Here is a 20,650-nt window from a genome sequence, read left to right as displayed (position 1 = left end):
TGGCCTGCCTTACATTGGCCTCACCTGTGACCATGCACAAGCTACCTCTTGGACAGACTTTATACTAGCCTGACCAGAAGGTTTTCTTAGCTATGATGCTCACTGCCCAATTTTTCCTTTTGTCCCACTATAGTTTGTATTATAAATTTCATGGTTAGAAATTTAATGTTGCCAAGCATTAAGAGGTGAGGCTTTTCAAAGGTGACTAGGCTATGAGGGAGGTTATGCCCTCATGAAGGGATTAATGCTGTTATTGTGGGAGTAGATTAGTTTTTGTAGGAGTGGGTTAGTTATTGTGAGAGTGGGCTCCTGATAAAAAGATAAGGTCAGCCCCCACTCTCTCTCTGTCTCACATGCTTACTTGCTTTTCTGCTTTCTACCATGGAATGATGCAACAAGAAGGCCCTCACCAGATGGCTGAGCAGATGCTGGCACTGTGCCCTTGGACTTCCCAATCTCTAGAACCATGAGCCAAATAAATCTCTTTTCTTTATAAATTACTCAGTCTGTGGTACTCTGTTAAAGCAGCATAAATGAACTAAGATACTCCCCACCTCACATTTGTGATTGTTTTGGATCACTTTCCCACAAACAAAACTCCCAGATATGATCCTTTTTTTCCTTGAGTGAATTACCCTCCGAGTAAAAATCTAGCTTTTGGGACTCCAGATGAATTGTGGAAGAAGCTATGGGAAGAGGTAGAGTAATCATTTTAACCGAGTATTCTAGGCGCCAGGCAAGGTGCTAGGCATTTTTGCATACCTTATTTAATTTTATCTTCAGGACAACAATGCAAGGGAAGTTAAGATATGGAGAAAGTCAAGTGTCAGCTAGAAGCAGAAGAGTCAGAACTCACACTCAGGTCAGTTCTATTGCAAAGCTTTTTTGTGTCTCACCAGGGCTATCAATGATAAAACCCTAAATTGGATGGATTATAGGGTCTGGCCAGGACACAGGGCAAGATGGACCTTTAGCTGGTAAACACCAGTATGGCCATATCACAGTTTTAGGCCAGCATCTGTTCTGTTTGGTCAGTGCTCAAGACCTATCAGTTGTTAAATATTTAGGCATCATTGTTGCCCATATCAAAATGAAATGTTTGGCAAATACCAAATGTTTGACTTTTACTCTGGCAAGGAGAGAGTAACAGTGACTGGATATGTTCTTCCACCTGAAACAACTAAAAAGTCAGATAAAGTATATGAAACATGGTTTTCAGATACTGGGCATGAGGTAATGCAAGACAATGATTCATGAAAGAAGTAAAACAAACAAAGTGAGCCATATGATTGCCCCAGCTTATTGCCGGGAGAGTTTCTGGACTATAGCACAGAGAAAAGGAACTCTGGAAAAGTCTGACAGTCTCCCCGAGTAAAGAAATAGTTGGCAGTTTAGGAAGGCAGCTTAGAGTTCATAGGGTGAAGTACCAGAGAGAAAAGAATTGCACACACATGTGTGTACACAAACGCATCTCTCCTTGGAGATATAAAGAGGGTCTACCTCAAGTCTTGAGTTGAGAACTAATCAATGTGTGTGATAAAACTACACTAAGCTGAAGAACCACCCAAAAGTTTTAGAAGGAAGAATCCATAAAGATTACAAAAGACTATTCTCATCAGTCAGAGTGTCAGAGTAGAAAAGCCTCATAATTCATGAGGTTATTGGGTAGAATACTCAGAATGGTATCACCTTTGTAGTAGGACAAAATTAGCCCTAGACAAAAGGCTGCTGTAATCTCTCATAACAAAGCTTAAAAGCAAGTCTCAAAAGGTTCAACTGCTTCCCAGTAAGTTAAATGGGTCCTAAAATAAACTTCAAGGATATAAGAATACAAAAATACCCAGCACCTAACAAGGTAAAATTCACAATGTTTGGTAACCAATGAAAAATTACCAGGTATGACAGGATAATTCCAAAACCTCTGAATATATTATTTTACATGTCAAAGGAATTAAGGATACATATGGCATTAAGATTGCTAATCAGCTAACTTTATGACAGATTATTCTGGATCTGTCATAATCACAACATAATCACAAGAGTCCTAAAAAGGGGAAGAGGGAGGCAGAAGAGAAGTCTGGAGTAATTTGATGTATGAAGAATTCAACCCTCCATTACTAGTTTTGAAGATGGAAGAGAGCAATGAGCCAAAAAATGGAGGTAACATCTAGAGGATGGAAAAGGAAAAGAAATAGATCCTCCTCTGGAGCCTCCAGAAAGAAATGCAGCTCCAATGAAATCTTGATTTTAGCCCAGTGAGATTTGCATGAGATTTCCAACCTACAGTACTACAAGATAATAAATGTGTGTTGTTTTTAACCCACTAAGTTTGTGGCTACTTGTTACAGCAATAGTAAAAAATAAATAAAAAGGGAAATTACACACCAGGCATACAAAGAAGCAGGAAAATGTGACCAATAATAATGAGAAAAATAAAACAGTAGAACAAAAAAATAAATAACACATAGATGACAGAATTAGTAGACAAAAATATTAAATAGTCATAACTGTGTTCCATGTGTTCAAGAAGGCAGAAGAAAGATTTAACATATTAAATAGAGAGATGGAAGATTAAAAGGAGACTCAGAATGTACTTGTAGGGATGAGAAGTACAATGTATGAGATAAAAAATATACTGTATGAAATTAACAGCAGATTAGATGATTTATTTAAAAAGTTAGTAAACTCAAAGAAAAGCAATAGAAACTATTCAAACGAAACATGGAGAAAAAAGACAACAACAAAATGAACAGAGCATAAAAGCACTGTGGGACAACTGCAGGGAGTCTAATATATTTGTAATTAAATTACTTGAAGAGGGTGAGGCGAGAACAAATATTTGAAGAAATAATGGCTGAAGATTATCCAAATTTGATAGAAACTATAAGCTCACAGATCTAAGAAACTCGAGAGAAGAAGACAGAAGAAACATGAATAAAAGTATATGAGGGCACACCATAATGAAGTTACTTAAAATCAATGATAAAGACAAACTCTTAAGAGCATCCAGGAAAAAAAAGACATTACATACAGAAGAACTAAGATAAAAATAAGAGTATATTTCTTGTTGGAAACAATGTAAGCCAGAAGACACTAGAATAGCACCTTTAAAGAACTGAAATAAAAAAAAATCTTTTCTTTCACTTTTTCTTTACCCAGTGAAAATATCTTTCAAAATGAAAGTGACAGAAAGACTTTTTCAGACATAATAAGTTGAAACAATCTATCACCAGCAGATCTATACCATAAGAAATACTAAAAAGGAATTTCTCTAGGCAGAGAAAAATGATGAGCTGTAAATCTTGATCTACACAATGGAATAAAGAAGATAGGAAATGGCAAATATATGGTTGAATAGAAAAAAATATTTTTTACTTATTTTTGAACTCTTTAAAAAATAATTGCCTGAAAAGAGCAAAAATACTAACAATGTATTTTAGGTTTATAATATATGTAGAAGTAAAATATATGACAGCAAACATAATACGAGAGTATATAGTTCTTACACTATATATGAAGAGATAAGCCAACAAAGGAGATAAAATTGAAATCATAAAGATACTAAATCCAAAAGGTGGCAGACAAGTAGAAAATTGGAATAAAAAACAGAATAAATAAAATCAATTATTAAGACTGATTTTAACCCAATCACACTGAAAATCACATTAAATATAAACAGTTTAAATAAATATCCAGTTAAAAGGCAGAGATCAATCCAATATATCAGATTGGATGTAAAAACTATATGTTACTTACAAGAAACTCACTTTTAATATGAAGTCATAAATAAGTTAAAAATAAAAGGACTGAAAAAAATACACCATGCTAACATTAATCAAAAGAAAGCTGGAAAGGGGGCATGCTAATATTAGGAAAAGTGAATTTCAGATAAAATATATAATTATGAATAAATGAGTCATTTCATAATTATAAAGAGGTCAATTAAACAAGAAAATATAACAATCCCAAACATTTATTCACTGAATAACAGGACTTCAACATATATGAAATAAAAACCAATAAAATAGAAAGATGAAGTAGATGAACCCACAATTAACAGTAAGAAATTTCAACAACCCTCTCTTAATAATTGCTAGAACAAGTACACAGAAAATCAGTAAAGATATAAAAATTTAAATAATATCAACCAATTTGACCTAATTGATATTTATGGAGTACTTCACCCAACAAAACCAGAAAACACATTCTTCTCAAGATTACATGGGTGTATTTATCAAGATTGGCCATATTCTGGGCATAAACCAAACCTTAATAAAATTACAAAAACATAAATCATATAAAGTATATTCTGAGACCACAATAGTATTAAATTATAAAATAATGATGAAAAAACATCTAGAGAATCAGCAAATAATAAGAAAATACACAACACATTTCTGAATAGCCTATAGGTCAAATAAGGAACCAAAAGGGAAATTTAGAAGTATTGTGAATTAAAATAAAAATTCATGATATGCAGCTAAAACAGTACTTTAAAAATGTTTAAAGAACTAAATGCTTATATTAGAAAAGAAGAAAGGTCTCACATCACTGACCATGGCTTCTACCTTACAAAAAAAACCACTTATATTTAAAAAAAAAGAGCAAATTGAGCCTGAAATAAGCAGAAAAAAAAATTAAGAACAGGAATTAGTGAAATAGAAAAACTATAGAGAAAATCAATGAAACCAAATGCTAGTTCTTTGTGAAGATCAATGAAATTGATAAGCCTCCAGCCAGCCTTCGGAAGGAAAGCAGAGAAGATACAAACTACTAATATTAGACATAAGGAATGTAACATAACTACAGTTCCCATACATAAATATCAAGGTATATTACAAAAATTGTATGTCAATAAATTTAACAACTTAGATGGAACAGATTTCTTGAAAAACACAAATTACCAAAGATCATTGAAAGAAAAATAAATAATCTACATAGCATTGTATCTATTAAAGAAGTAGACTCTGTAGTTACAATTATTCCCACAAGGAAACTTCATGTCTAAATGATTTTGCTAGAGAATCCTACTCTAGTAGAAGTTAAATATTAATGAAAAAATATTACTAATTCTACACAAACTCTTCCAGAAAATTAAAGAAAAGGGTATACCTTCCAATTTGCTTTATGATTCCAGCATTACTTTTGATAATTAAACCAGATAAAAACATTAGAAGAAAAACTTATAGACAATATTCAGCATGAACTTTGATGTAAAATTCTAAACAAAATTTTAGCAAATTGAATACAGTATAATGAATAATACATCATGACCGAGTAGAGTTTATCCCAGAGATGCAAGGTTGGTTTAACATTTAAAAAGTAATTCATGTAATTTACCAAAGTAGTAGACTAAAAAAGAAAAACACACACACACAATCATCTCAATAGATGCAGAAAAAGCATCTGATGAAAATCTGACACCCATTCTCTTAGTAAACTAAAAATCAAAGGAAATTTCCTCAGTAAAGGTCATGTACTTTAAAACTACACAAATGATCATACTTAAAATGGTATTACTTCATAAGGTCAGAAACAAAGCAAGGATATCCACTCTATTTCTATGCAGCCATCAAGATACATGACAATGAGTGACTTTCAGAATAACTATACTGAGTGAAAGAAACCAGAAACTGAGGACATTCTACAGGTATATAAAATTCTAGAAAATTCAAAATAGTTTGTAGAGACAGAAGATCAGTGGTTGTCTCAGGATGGGGATGAGTAAGAGAGGGGGTCTGAGTAGGCAGGAGGAAGAGATAAGAAAGGGAACAGGAAATGTTTTGGTGTGGTTGATACGTCCGTTATTTTGATTTGATGATTTCACAAGTATATACATAAGTCAAAACTTACAAAATTGTAGAATTTAAATATGGACAATTTATTATATGCCAATTCATTAAAGCTATAAAATATAACAGATTCTTTAGGTCATAGGTAAAAATGAAAACACTGCCACAGTGAACCAAGCTATATCCAGCCAAGGTCTTGGTTTCAACTAGGGAATGCATGATAGGAGGGCACGGTTGTCCTCCCTGGCATCAACTCAAAAGCCTCAGATATGTATATATAAAGCTTTTTAGTTTCCTAACAAGAGATACTTAATAGATCTCAAATTAAACAAACACAGCCAGTTATATGCCAATTCTACAGTCTTAGAAGTCAACAAGCAGCATATTGGGGATTATGGATGAATTGAACAAAATCTAGCATAAAACATAGTACCAGATCTCAAAGGGTTTTTGAAGACTAGATGATTTGGTAGAGTGATGCTAATTCTCACTCTCAACACAATCCAAGAGAGGAAATTTCTCCAAAATAACATAAAAACTTGCAGGGTTTTAGGTGTCACTGTATATCTGAATGTACTCCACAGAAATTCTTCTCCCAACTTGTTAATTTCAAGACTTCTCTTTGGAGCCATGAGCAGAATAAGAAAAACACAGATGGCTCAACTTCACGGTAATAATGATTCAAGGCAAGCAAACCTCAAGCTGTTTGTATTTCAGATTAAAATAGAATTGAGGAGAGAAACACCATCCTGGGTGCTGAAATGAATATTAAGATAAAGCTAGTGTAAGTATTATTAATATTGCACTCTTATTATTTTGGGTTTGCAATCCATAGGAAATCCATGTATGCTTCTGTTTGCTTCCCTTAGAACTGGTATTTTAAATAAATTCTGCATGCTCAATAAATAGGGTCTATTTACTCAAAGGCGACAGACCCCATGGTACTCTCCACAAAGACTTCCCTCATGGCCTCCTGCTGCTGTTGTTTAGAGAGCTGCAATTACAGAAAGGATTCTCAGCAAAATGAGCAATGACACCATTACCATCAACAGGAATTCTCCTGGCACTGCGGAGATTCTTTATGGAAAGAAATACAAAGCCAGTGTGTTGCTAGTAGAATGCATGCATTTGTTTGGCAATGGCTTTCTCCTTCTGGACACCACCCTGCAGGTTAATGATTCTCAATTCTGAGCATCCTTCTTCTCTCCTTCCAGCAGGTGTTTTCACACCTTTCTAAGTTAAGTGTCCCAGAATGTAAAGACTGCCGCTACAGGGAGGCAGCAAGACACAATGCATGAGACTGATCGGCAGTGGAGCCGGACTCCCTGTGTTCACATCCTGGCTGCACCACTTACTAGCAGTGAGACTTCAAACAGATTACTTAGCTCCTCTGTGCCCTGGTGTGCTTATTCCTAAAAATGAAGTAATAACAGCACTGATTTCACTGGGTGAGGATTAGATAAGGATTGAGATGCTTACAAAAATGCCTGGCACATACAGAGTAAATGCAAGCAATTATTATTATTAACACAGCTTTGTTGACACAATAACATTTGTGGAGAATGAATGACAGCATCTACTCTAAGCTGCCTCCTTATGGCAAGCACAGTAGGAACAAGAAATAGAAATACCTCCTCTAACAATGCAGCAAAATCTTCTGGGAAAGAGAACCATACAAGACCAGCCTATCAAATAACAATAATTATATTAATACCACCCATTACTGAATACCTTCTACACACTGCAGTGTGTAAAATGCATCTATATATTATCTTATTCATTCCCACAACCTCACGAATTAGATGATATAACTTCCATTTTCCAGATAACGAAACTGGGACTCAGAGAAATTAAATAATTTCCCTCAGTTCACGTGGCTGAGACAAACATTTCTGCATAGAACCACCTGGCTCTTAGCCAGGTTTTTCCACTATGCCATGCACCTTTTCAACCCAAAAGGTAGTGGTGTGTTCTGAGCAAAGGAATTCAGGAGAAAACAGATCTGTCAGGAGGCAGAGTTTCCAACAGCGCACTGTCTTTGAAACTATTAGTTTCGCCCGGGCTAGAGTGCAGTGGCCGGATCTCAGCTCACTGCAAGCTCCGCCCCCCGGGTTTACGCCATTCTCCTGCCTCAGCCTCCCGAGTAGCTGGGACTACAGGCGCCCGCCGCCTCGCCCGGCTAGTTTTTTGTATTTTTTTTTAGTAGAGACGGGGTTTCACCGTGTTCGCCAGGATGGTCTCGATCTCCTGACCTCGTGATCCGCCCGTCTCGGCCTCCCAAAGTGCTGGGATTACAGGCTTGAGCCACCGCGCCCGGCCAAAAGGATAGTCTTAAGTACCGCTGGGTGAAACATAGTTTCCTTGTCACACCTGAACACAGAGATAGCAACCGTCATTGCTGGGTCATCTCTCAGTGTCAGGATAATATACTTGAGAGGATGATCAGTTGTTTCCCGGTTTTTTCCTTGACCCCTATTAGGTACCCTGGTTCAAACCAGGCTGTTCATTGGTTACTTTCTCAAGAAGGACATTGTGCAGAAAGCTCACAGAAAAAAAGTGTGTGGTATGTTGGCATCATGGCATTACTAGAACTGGAAGGACTGTGGCACTGGGATTTAGTGGAAGGTGCCCCACTTTCTGGATGGGAGGGAAAGGTTCTCTGATCCTTAAATGAGTCCTTTTTTCTGCACATTTGGGATATTTCATAATTAAAAATTAAAAAGTAATTATCTATAAGCAGGAGAAAATTTTATGTTATAATATCAATAAGTAACTCTTAGAATACTCTCAAGATTAATTTTGAGAGGAAACTTATAATCATTAACTTTTATATTAAGTAATAATTCTATAAAAACACAACAGTCTAAATCAATTCAAACCTTAAGGTAAAAATGTTTGCTATATATATGACCTATTTTGTAAAGGGGCAGAATCCACAACAAAGAACCCTAGTAAATCAACAAGAAAAAAAGAGAATGTTTCAACAGATAATAAGTAAACAACAAAAGGGAAATTTAAAAGAGAAGAAATAGATATGGTAAATTAAGATTTGAAAAAGTTCAAATAAAAGCAAGATATTTTTCACTCATTAGCAAATATTTAAAGAAACAATAATAGTTTTGGTGAGAATTGGAGGGCTGGGCTAACAATATGTGTAGCTAGCATTCAACGGGTATTTATTGACATGAGAAAGTTTTGCCATTTTTTCTTCATTGGTAAGAAAAATTGATGAACAACTATATATTTGGAATGATATCAAGTTTTTAGGATTAAACACATTTGTTTATACATTTGTAGAAAAAGAAACTGGAAGGAAATACATCAAGATACATGTAGTGGTTATTTCTCCATCTTCAGATTACAATTTTTTTTCTTATTTATACCTATGTGTATTCAATTTTTTATAAAAAAATTATATTATTAAAACTTTCCTTGGGGCCAGGCACCGCATACCTGTAATCCCAGCACTTTCGGAGACCAAGACAAGCAGATCACTTGAGGTCAGTAGTTTGAGACCAGCCTGGCCCAACATGGTGAAATCCCGTCTCTACTAAAAATACAAAAATTAGCTGGGTGTGGTAGCTGGTGCCTGTAATCCCAGTTACTCTGGAGCCTGAGGCAGGAGAATCAATTGAGCCTTGGAGGCGGAGGATGCAGTGAGCTGAGATTGTTCCACTGCCCTCCAACCTGAGCGACAGAGCAAGATTCTGTCTCAAAAACAAAACAAACAAACAAAACTTTCCTTGGTACATTCGAGGTTCTTACAAAAACAAAACAAAACAAAACAAAAACAAAAAAACACTCTTTGATGGAAAATGGAAGAGACAGGATTCATGTTACACATCCTTCTGTGTTCTTACAGGGACGTGCTGAGGATGTATGAAATTTCTTTGTAACAATGTTGTCGTTGTTTTCCCAAGAGCATTATTCAAGAAGAATGGATAGGTCTATGGGAAAATTTAACGTTATACCAAATGATTTTTAGGTCTAAAAAGTCTAGTTCAGCCTGGGAACTCTCTTCTAAAGAACACAAATCACAATATCATATTAAGGTTAGTTTCCTAAGTTTTCCTGTGTTTGACAGCTACTCCCCATTCAGTATATCTGTAAGTGAAGAAAGTCAGTTGAAACTAACGTTCACCAAAGACCACTTTTAGCCACCCATTGTTGATGTGGATGTAAAATGGCAAGCATTTTGTCTGAACAATTAAAAAATCAGAAATAAAATTACTTTTTGATATTATAACCTAAATGGTCCAAGAATGAGATTGTCTTGGGGATTCTTTTTGAGAAATTAACTTTGACATTTCACTCACTTTATAAATAGAAATTTCTCCTTGGATATTTTCTTAAAATGTTTAGAACTGATGTTCGCACACTTTATTCATTGGAGCCAACTTTTGACCACAAGCTTTCAAATTCTGAAGTTTAAATATCAAAACTTGATCTGATAACATTATAGAAAAAAGCTAGTGGAACACCTTTAAAAAATAGAATGTTGAAAAACAACTCCAATTAATTTAGAAATGGGAGAAGAAAATTATATGAAAAGATTTGGAGTCCTCTCAAGCAAGTGATTTATTGAAATATTTTTCACCCAGCAAGTATCAATAAGTACCTTCCATATGCCAGGCATTGTTTTAGGAACTGGAGACAAAACTTTGAACAGGACAGACTTGCTTCTTACTTTCTGGAAGCTTACCTCCCAGTGAGGATTGATAGACATAATCAAAAAGTAAAGAAAGAAGTTACTTTCAGATTGTGCTAAGTGCCACTCACAGGGATGTAGGAGAGTTACCTGGGGTGAGAGAGGAGGGGGGAAGGAAGCTGTTTGGTTGGTTAAGATGGTTTGTCTGGAAAAGAACTTTTGAGTTCAGTTCCTAAAAACAAGGAGCTGGCCTGTGGTGGGAAGATATGGAGGAGGAGATTATAGGCAGAGGGAAGAGAGGGAGCAAAGGCCTGAAGGCCAGAGCAAGCCTAGCATGTTTCAGAACTAAAAGGAGGCCAGTGTGGACAAAGCCTGGTGGGTAAAGGGTACAGTGACAGAGGTGAGATCCAACAGGGGGTTCCCAAGGGCCTCCTCATCCCCACTACTCAACTGGATAACTACTGTCTTTTATGCCTATTGACTTTCTGCTTGAACAGGCATTTAAAAGTTTTGAAAGGTGAAAAAGAAAGGTTTAAAAATCTCTGTAAGTAGTTTTAATTTTATTCTGATTGCTAGAGGAGATATATAAAGATACACATGCACACTCATACATATATATAAACATATATACACATATGTATACAAACATAAATATGTAAATACATATGTACATATATTTAAACATATGTATATATACATATATGAACATTTATAGATACATATATGAAACCATAGACAGACTATTCATAACTGATGCTTTTGAATATTTGACAAGGATTTATACTAGAGAATCAGTGGCATAGAAATTGAAGTATATGAGGTTAGACTGGATATTAATGTTTGGAAGTACTTCAGACTGCTCAGGAAAAGTTAACCATAGGTGGGTGGAAGCTTTTCCCCAGCTGGAGAAGCTCAGTATGTCAATGAAACTGGAGGTTACTAATAAAAACATGAATGACATGAACAGGTCTATTCTGAAAATAGCAGAGTTGGAAAATGCTATCATTAGAGACAGAGTAACAACAATGAAGCCTGCCAGAATTAAGTGGATTGGTGTCACTTAAGAGACATGATCTAAATAGAAAGAAACTCAACCCACTGCATGAGGATGCTTAAGTTATTTTGTTTGAAGAGAAATTTATCTTGCTCAGTGGAATAAGCCAGAAGACTAAACAGGAAAAGACCATCAGGGAAAGATACCTAAAAAGCAAATCAGAACAATATGAAAACAATAATATCTGAAAGCCACCTGTATTAATAAATTTGGTTTGCCTGTTCAGAGTTCGAAAAATGACTTGTGAGGGAGAGTACAGTGTTTCTTTGTACTCCTTTACTCTTTGGGGTAAAACCTGTTTGACAAGGAACTCAGTTCAACGTGACTGACAGTATTAATTATGCACCTATATGTAGCTACCACTGTACCAGGAAGTGTCTCTGCTCATAAACAGTGAAACCTACTAAAGAGAAAAGGCATGATGTTGACACCACCTGGGATATGGAGTGTATCTATTTCACAAAATCCTATCAGCAGAGCAAATAATGGGAACAAATTGACTACAGGCCAGGGCCAAATCCTATGGTAAAAGCAATAACTGCCTACGGGTGCGTAAGAAAGAGCATCTCTGAAATTGGCCAGAGCTACCAGGGAAGGCTATTAGAATGAAGTGGGACTTGAGGCTGCCCTTGGAGGAGCTGGTAAAATTTTGATAGGTGGAGGCAGAGGAAAGTGTCTCTGAATCATTAACAGCTGAACAAGAGCAGTTCAATCTGATCCAACTGTGAGTCTGGAAATACTGCCTAATTATTAACTAGCAGGTGAAAAGAACAGAAAACAAACCACTGGTGCCACTGCCAGGCTTCCATCTGGCTGTGGTATCATTAGGAGGCCCTTAAAGTTATAGTTCTTGGGCAATAAGAAGGCAGCATCTTTTACGAAATTAACAAAATTAACTTACTAAACAACAAAAGCAATTTTAATTACACCCAAATTTAGCAGGGATACTAAAAAGCAAACATTCAAGTCAGTGTCTCTGTTGATAAGAATATAACTAGAAAAACTCTTTTGGAAGCAATTTTGTGATATCTCAAGAGTAACTAAATGACCATGTCATCTGTTGACCTGGCAGTTGACCTTAAAGAAATAGTCCAAATGGGAAATAAAAAGTCAAAGATACTAATTGCAGAGTTATTGATACTATTGAAAAACGGGGAACAGCTCGAAGACGACCAACAGAGTAGTCAAAGTCATGGACACAGACGTGTGATATCATCCATCCATGGAGTTAATAAAAGTTAAAATTATGTTAAACAGCCCCTATTGGTGTGAGTGTAGAATGGGTTTAAATTTTTTACAGGGCAGTTTTGGAAATATCAACATTTAAAATGTGCATTCCTCTGAATCAGCTCCAGAAACGCCGAGAAGGGATTGACAGTTACAATCCTTAATCCACGAAGAGGGCTTTACTGACTCTGAAACATCTCCTTATTTCCTTTTTCAAAAATGACGTTATCCACAATACATACGAACTTTGAAAGAAAAGGAAGAAAGACAGATATTATTGACAGTCCCATTTTCTAATGAGGAAACTGAAGGTCAAAGAGCTAAAGGAATTTAACTTTCTCTAGCCCTAAGTTCATATGCCTGAAAAACCATGATGCAACTGGTTGGAATTTCACAAGGCTAAATACGGTCATCTTGTTTATGTGAAAATATCTATTTAGACATAGGCCCCATTTCATGCAGCCAAGCCAGTAGGGTCTAGGGAAGCAATGGCTCTCCTATTCTTCCTTGGGGATGATAACACTGCTTCTACTACACTTGACAGAGGGAGAGAAAGGGAGAAAAAAAATTTTTTGGTCTTCTGACCTAGCTTGTGTGAAAGAACATAAAAATAACTTATGTGCAAATATAAGATACAGTGTAAATGCTGAAAATGAGGTAAGGATTATGAGAGGCCTAGTATCTACACGTGTTGTATATACTTGGAGAGCACGTTTGAATGGGGGAGATGAGGCATTATTTCACAGCAGGAGAAATAATCATTCTCATCATTTCTAAAAGCCATGCAGCCTTCAGTTTCACAATAATCAATTAATTAGCCAAAGTAAATATTTAGAATGAGTTACGGCACAAAGATATGAAATCATGGCATATAAATGAGCTTTAGACATGTAAACTTACTCTTCAGGAGGAGAAATTACTCAAAAGGGAGAAGTGGTATTGCACCAGATGGCTGCGTCTAATAATAACTTCAATGGACATATACAATACTTGTTTAATTATTTATCAAGGAGAATGCCTGCAAAAATTTAGTAAGTTTATAAAATTTTTGGCAAGTACAAGACTGTGTCAGTCAATAATGCATTGTGAGTTTAAAATGTTCCTTCTTGGTGGCTTATTGGAATACTTAATCCTAGACCAAGGATTCACCATTTTTCTGTCTCAGTTTCACCATCTATATTAAGAACTAAAAAGTCTTTACCCAAATCAGGCAGTTTGGGACTCTTTAGGACTTTACTTTTTATATTAACCCCTGAATCAAATACTTCTTCCTACTTAAACCATTTCCAAAAGTATACTGTCATATCCTAATTTTCTTAATTCTGTCTCATTGCCATTTCCCCTTTAAGTTACCTCCCAATCTATCTGCCTGACTTCTAGACAAATAAGTCCAAAGAGTTGTCTATAGAAGGTTTCTAGTTTTCTTTTTCATTTCCCATTATTCTCTTTCATTTCTTCCTCCCTCCCTCCCTTCCCTTTTTTGGTTTTGTTTTTACTTATTGAAGGAGGGCCAATTCAAAAACAAAATGAAAAATAGCACATCCATTACTATCTGAAGGCACTGGCTACTACGAATCCCTTTTCCTTGTGCAGCCCTTTTGGCTTTTTGCAAGACCTCCCTATGTACCATCTCACCCGTTCCTTATGATATTGTTCAACCTTTAGCCCACCGACCTGCCTTCTATCCCCACAACTCCACCAAAATGGCCCTTGTGAAGGTCACCAATGACCCTGGTCCCCATTGCAGTCTTTCAACTTTGCCACTCAGAAGAAATCAATCATGCTGGCTACTACTTGGCTGAATATGTGACTTGGATCCCATAACGTTGTACACTTCTGTTTCTCTTCTAATTTTCTGACTACTCATTTCTTTTCAAACCCCTTTGCTGGCTTATCACCTTCCTCCTAAACTATAACTGCTGGAAGTTTTCAAAGCCTACTGCTGTTCCCTCTATTCTCTTTATGCCATTTCCCTCATGCCCATGGTGCCAGTCATGCTGATGAACACAGATCTCTCTGGATGCCATTATCTCTGGCCCACCCATCTCTTACTCCAGACCCATATATCCCTGTGTCTACTCAATATCACCACTTAGATTTCCCACAGGAGCTCCAACCCGGGAGGTACCAATCTGAGTGCATGATTTCTCCCTCTATTTGTTTCTCCTGTGTTTCTCACTTCATAAACCCCATTTACCCAGTTGCTTAAGCTAGAAACTTAGCATTCATCTTGATTCTCTCTCTCACTCCCCTGTCATCTAATCCATCACAAAATCTTAAGTCCTCTACCTCAAAAGCTTATCCCAATTTGTCCTTATCTCTCCAACTTCACTATCATGCCCTGAGTCAAAGCCCTACTCACCTGGGACCTGCACATGTGTGGCCTCTTAACTGATTCTCTTGCTTCTACTCCTACCCCACTTCCCAAATCCATTCTTTTTTAACATTAAACTCAATCATAGAATCCCTCAATTTCAGGGAATGAAAAAATAAGTCACCTTCAATCAATCAATTTTAGAATTAAGATCAAACTCTTTCCCGGGACCTGCAAGGCCTCTAACAACCACTTGGAGCTCTTCACATAACCAGTTCCACCTCAACCACCAAGCTGGTTGTCCAGGACTTCTCCAAGCGAGTCAAGCTCCTTCTGCCTCTGGGGTCCTCTTCCATGCTCTTCCTTCCCCACTTTCCATAGCTGGCTCCTTCTCATACCTCAGAATCTCAGCTTAAATTTAGTCTCCACAAAGACCCTGTTCATGGTAAGTTCCCCCGTATGGTCTATTATTGCAGCATTGTATTATTTCCTTTATAGCAATCATTACAATTTCTAATGATACGTTCATCAATCGGTTTACTTGTTTATTACCTGTCTCCACAATCAGAACATGAGCTCCGTGACAGCAGGAATAACTTTAGGTATTCACAATAAAAGATGGCTAATAAATATGGGAGTGAAGGAGGGATACTACTAAACTATGACATTAAAACTAGTATGAGGCTGGGTGCAGTGGCTCATGCCTGTAATCCCAGCACCTTGGGAGGGCAAGACGGGCGGATCCTCTGAGGTCAGGCGTTCAAGGCCTGGTGAACATGGTGAAACCCCGTCTCTACTAAAAATACAAAAAAAAAAAAAAAAAAAAAAAATTAGCTAGGTGCGGTGGCAGGTGCCTGTAGTCCCAGTGACTCAGGAGGCTGAGCCAGGAGAATCATTTGAACCCAGGAAGTAGAGGTTGCGGTGAGCCAAGATCACGCCATTGCACTCCAGCCTGGGCAACAAGAGCTAAACTCCGGAGGAAGAATATAATATTCATTCAAATACCCATTTTTTTTTCTTGAGAATAAAATTTTAGTTTCAATATTTTCTATATATTTTGGTTTCACATTTACACACATTTAAAATCATTAATATGTTTTTCTTTAAAAGCTACTGATTTTCTTATGAATTTGTTTTTTCATTCAAAGTGTAAAATGAATGATTCTCCTTAGAAGTATTTTGAAAAAATATCTTTGCTGTGTTCTTTGTGTTCAGCCACGAGAAATTGGTGTGAGGCTGCTGGAGTGGGACAGGTCCCTATCCTGACAATTATAAGTCAGTATCAAAAAGTCTGAGGCAAAACCAGGCATAGCTCTGCGGGCATTTTTGATATTTTACATTAGTCATTAGAAATAATTCATATAAAAAGGAAGATGACCAATAATAAGAGAAAATAATGTGAAGCATTGTATTTTTTAATTGCTGCTCGAAGAGAGTTCATTTTCAGCCAAAACACAATAGTACTTCACTCCTTTGGTTGGAAGTACAAGTGATTCCAAGAAACTTAAGTATTCTCAGAGCTACCTGCTATGGGTGTTTAGGCCTAAGTCCTGATAAAAGGTAATTACAAGCTTTTAAGAAAGGTATTTTTTAATTTCTTCTTTTCAAATTGGAAAGAAAGTGGGCAAATGGTTTATAGTGTTGTAATAAAACAGATTAGGTAAAAGGGGCAAGAAATCACAGGCTAAAGATTTTTTATTCAGTACATATTTATTGAATACCAATGCATAACAAGAATGGTTCTGGGAGGCATAAGAAACACAAAGATGAATAAAATATAGTTCTTTCCATTAAGTGACTCATCATTAGGCAGAACATACAGATTAGATAGATGGACGGATGGATGGATGGACTAATGACAGGTGGGTGGATGGATGGATGGATGGATGGGTGAACGGACAAATAGATACAGCATAAAGAGAGGATGAATGATTAAGTATGGTCTTCTAGCACAAAGAAAGTTACAAGAATTAAAAATGAAACAAGGAATAATTGAGACTCTACGAATGTAAAGAAATGAATGTGGTTCATTAATTTGATCCACATCTCAGTTGCCTTATTGATATGGTTTGGATGTGTGTCCCCTCCAAATCTCATGTCGAAATGCAATCTCCAGTGTTAGAAGTGGGGCCTGGTGGAGGTGTTTGTGTCATGGGAGTTGATCCCTCATGGATGGCCCCTTCTTATGGAAATGAATGAGTTCTCACTGTTATTCATAGAAGAGTTGGTTGTTTAAAAGATCTTGGCACTACCTCCTCTCTCTCTTGCTCCTTCTCTTGCTAAGTGGGCATACCTACTGCTTTCTACCATGACTGTAAACTTCCTGAGACCTCATCACAAGCCTAGAAGATGCAGGTGCTGTGCTTGTATAGCCTGAAGAACTGTGAGCCAAATGAACATCTTTTCTTCATAAATTGCCTAGTCTCAGGGATTCTTTTACAGCAATACATAATGAACTAATACACTTGTGCAATATCAATAGGCTTTTCCTTTAATATCTACAAAATTCTTACAGAGAATGAATGAAAAATGAAGTCTCCTCTTGATCAGCCCAAGGTTAAGCTGCTCCTGTATGACTAGCCAATTTCACTGAGTGAAAATTCAATGGCATCCTGAACTTGGCATGTTCTTCATCAGGCAAGGAAAGGAATAAGCAAGAGTGCCTACAGTCTTTCTCTCAAATCTATCAAAAGTGGAGAAACCAATCAAGACACATTGCTCTGTAGAACTAAACAAGACAATCTGCAGACCTGTCTCCTTGTCCATCCTATGAAAGTGCTGTGGCAGCCAATGATGAGCGGCAGCCAATGATGAGTGGCAGCCATGGCTCTGCATTACTCTGGGGCCCTGGGCCTCAAACAAGGGCCACGAGGTGACCAAGAACACAAGCTAGCCAAGGCACAGCTGCTGGCACGAACATCCCACCAAGCACACCAAGTTCATGGGAGATGTGATCCGAGAGGTATGTGGCTTTGCCCCATGCAACATGCCATGGAGCTGCCACAAGTCTCCAAAGACAAAGAGGCCCTCAAATTCATCAAGAAAAGGCCAAGGAGGAGGAAGAGAGAGGAGCTGAACAACATTCTGGTCATGGCTTCCATGAGGAAAGTGGCTGCCAAGAAGGAGGAATCCCTCCCCTCCACACGTAATAAAACCTTTACAGGAAAAAAAAAATGCAAGGGCTGGACCAGATCAGTGTTAGCAGAAAGACTGGCAGATAGATTTCTTCACATATGAACTGGTGTTGGCTCCTTGGAGTGCTATGTTGCAATGGAAGCACACATTCTACCTCAGTAGCAAGAATGTCCTCTGATGGACTAGCAACATCTGCCATGTGCACGGGAACAGCGTGACACATTCACTACTGTGGGGCAGATCACTAAGGTTTAAATGAAATATTGTCTCCAGGGCCGGGTGCAGTGGCTCACACCTGTAATCCTGGAACTTTGGGAGGCCAAGGCGGGCAGATCACTTAAGCTCAGGAGTTCAAGACCAGCCTGGCAACATGGTGAAACCCCATCTCTACCAAAAATATAAAAATTAGTCAAGTGTGGTGGTGTGCGTTTGTCATCCTAGTTACTCAGGAGACTGAGGTAGGAGGATCACTTGGATGGCTTGAGCCTGGGAGGTCAAGACGGCAGTGAGCTGAGATTGCACCACTGCACTCCAGCCTGGGCAGAGTAAGACTTTGTCTCCAAACAAAACAAAACTAGCATGAGATATTATTATCTAAAGTCCTTTCAAACTCTCAAATCTTATGATTTCCACAAACATTGAGTTGGTGTGATTATCTTCCTATATAGTGGACAAACATATCACAATACATTCTTAATTATCCATACTTTTGCTATTTTTGCCCCAGTGTTGCTTTCGTTCTCATGAATGTGATCCAAAGAAACATGGCCTTATCCACAAGCATGGAGCCCAGCAGGAAGCTGTTTAAAGCAGAATACTTTGTTTACTCATTCAAAGAAGAAGCCCATCCCACGTAGGCTGCGATGGGCTCAGGACCAGCAAGAGGTTTGCCAAGGGGATGCAGGTGAGAAAATATGCATTTCTTGTTCTTTCCTGCTCATATTTCCACAAAGTTTCTTTACAGAACTGTAAATTCAGTAATCAGATACAGCCATGATGAAAACAATTACAAATGAAAACAAACAATGGCCACTTATTTGAGATTTCAGATAGCATGTACCCCGGTTACCTTTTACTGATAAGAAAATCTCTACTTGTGCTGCTCTTTTCTGAAGATTGCTTGAACTGAGACCATCTAATCGCTAGCATCTAAATTACTATTCATTTTCGTGTTTGTCCTCCGGTACCGGTTACTCAGCAGATGCCACTGCTACGTCAAAAGCCTGGAAACTGGCAGGAAAATGTCCTTCCTTTTCTTGCCATTTGTTTCTTCAAAGCCTGGCAAGATTTGAGTTCCTTACAGTGATTCTCCGGCATCACTCACATGGTTGTATGTGTGACTGACTCTGTAGGAGCTCTCTGCATCCATTAAAGACCAGATATACAAACAAACAATATCATCCCCACCAAAAAGATTACCTTGATTTTTTTTTTTTTAGACAGAGTTTTGCTCTTGTAGCCCGGGCTGTAGTGCAGTGGCACCATCTCAGCTCACTGCAACCTCTGCCTCCCGGGTTCAAGCGATTCTCCTGTGTCAGCCTCCTGAACAGCTGGGATTACAGGCGCACACCACCGTGCCTGGCTAATTTTTTGTATTTTTAGAAGAGACACGGTTTCACCACGTTGGCCAGACTGGTCTTGAATTTCTGACCTCAGGGGATCCACCCACCTCGGCCTCCCAAAGTGCTGGGATGACAGGCGTGAGCCACCAGTCCTGGCCAAGATTACCTTAACTTCAGGAGACACACTCTTCCTGTGGTTCCTGTTAAAAGTCACCATATTGCTTTATTCCTTCCAGACATTAACCAGACGTTAGTCATTTTAGCATTGTGCATATTAATGTCTTATGTTCTTGATTTTTAAGATTTTTCCCTCTAAGTCTTAGAAAGTCAGAGCTTCAAGGGAGCCTGAATACCTGCCTTTGACAGCTAGGCACTGCAAGGCCCTTGAAGTCTGTGTAACTTGCCCACGGCCACTTCGCCACCAGGTGACAGAGCAGGGTAGGAGCAACACCACCTCTCCCGGGCGCACAGACCTGTGCTTTCCTCTTGCCATACTGAGTGGCCTTTCCCGCACTTTCATGCCCTTTCCAGTCTTCTCTGGTGGCTGAGGCCTGCTGCATACTGGGCTCCTCTGGTGCCCCTGCAGAATCTCTGGCCTGCCCCTCTCCTGGCGAAGCCCCAGCAAGAATGACATACAAAATTCAGACAGGGATGAAATCATCGTTTTCCTCTATTATTTTTCTAAATTGCCTTTTTCCTACCCATGACTAGGCAGTATTTTCTCACAGCTGGGGATGAACAAATTCAAAAAGATGTTCTCCAATACATGGTTTCCAAGACAGGCCACTAAGTCTTGAAAGTATAAAATGAACATTTTTGAGTGATTGCACAGTTCATGAAAATGTCTCTGGTTAGAACCTCATCAGCAGTGATTCACTCTGTGCATAGGGTCCCCATGGAGACTGGAGTCACCTCACA

The 20,650-nt window shown here is 37.9% G+C and overlaps 1 protein-coding gene across 13 annotated transcripts in view; it reads right to left on the bottom strand.

The window, feature by feature from the left end:
• Positions 1-20,650, bottom strand: part of LOC105491716 (ecto-NOX disulfide-thiol exchanger 1) — a 468,515-nt gene that overhangs the window by 178,161 nt on the left and 269,704 nt on the right. The window lies entirely within an intron of this gene.

This window comes from Macaca nemestrina, chromosome 16 (genome assembly GCF_043159975.1).
Source record: "Macaca nemestrina isolate mMacNem1 chromosome 16, mMacNem.hap1, whole genome shotgun sequence".
NCBI classification, from domain to species: domain Eukaryota; kingdom Metazoa; phylum Chordata; class Mammalia; order Primates; family Cercopithecidae; genus Macaca; species Macaca nemestrina.
Note: the sequence above shows the minus strand (reverse complement) of the source record. Positions and strands in the feature narration are given on the sequence as shown.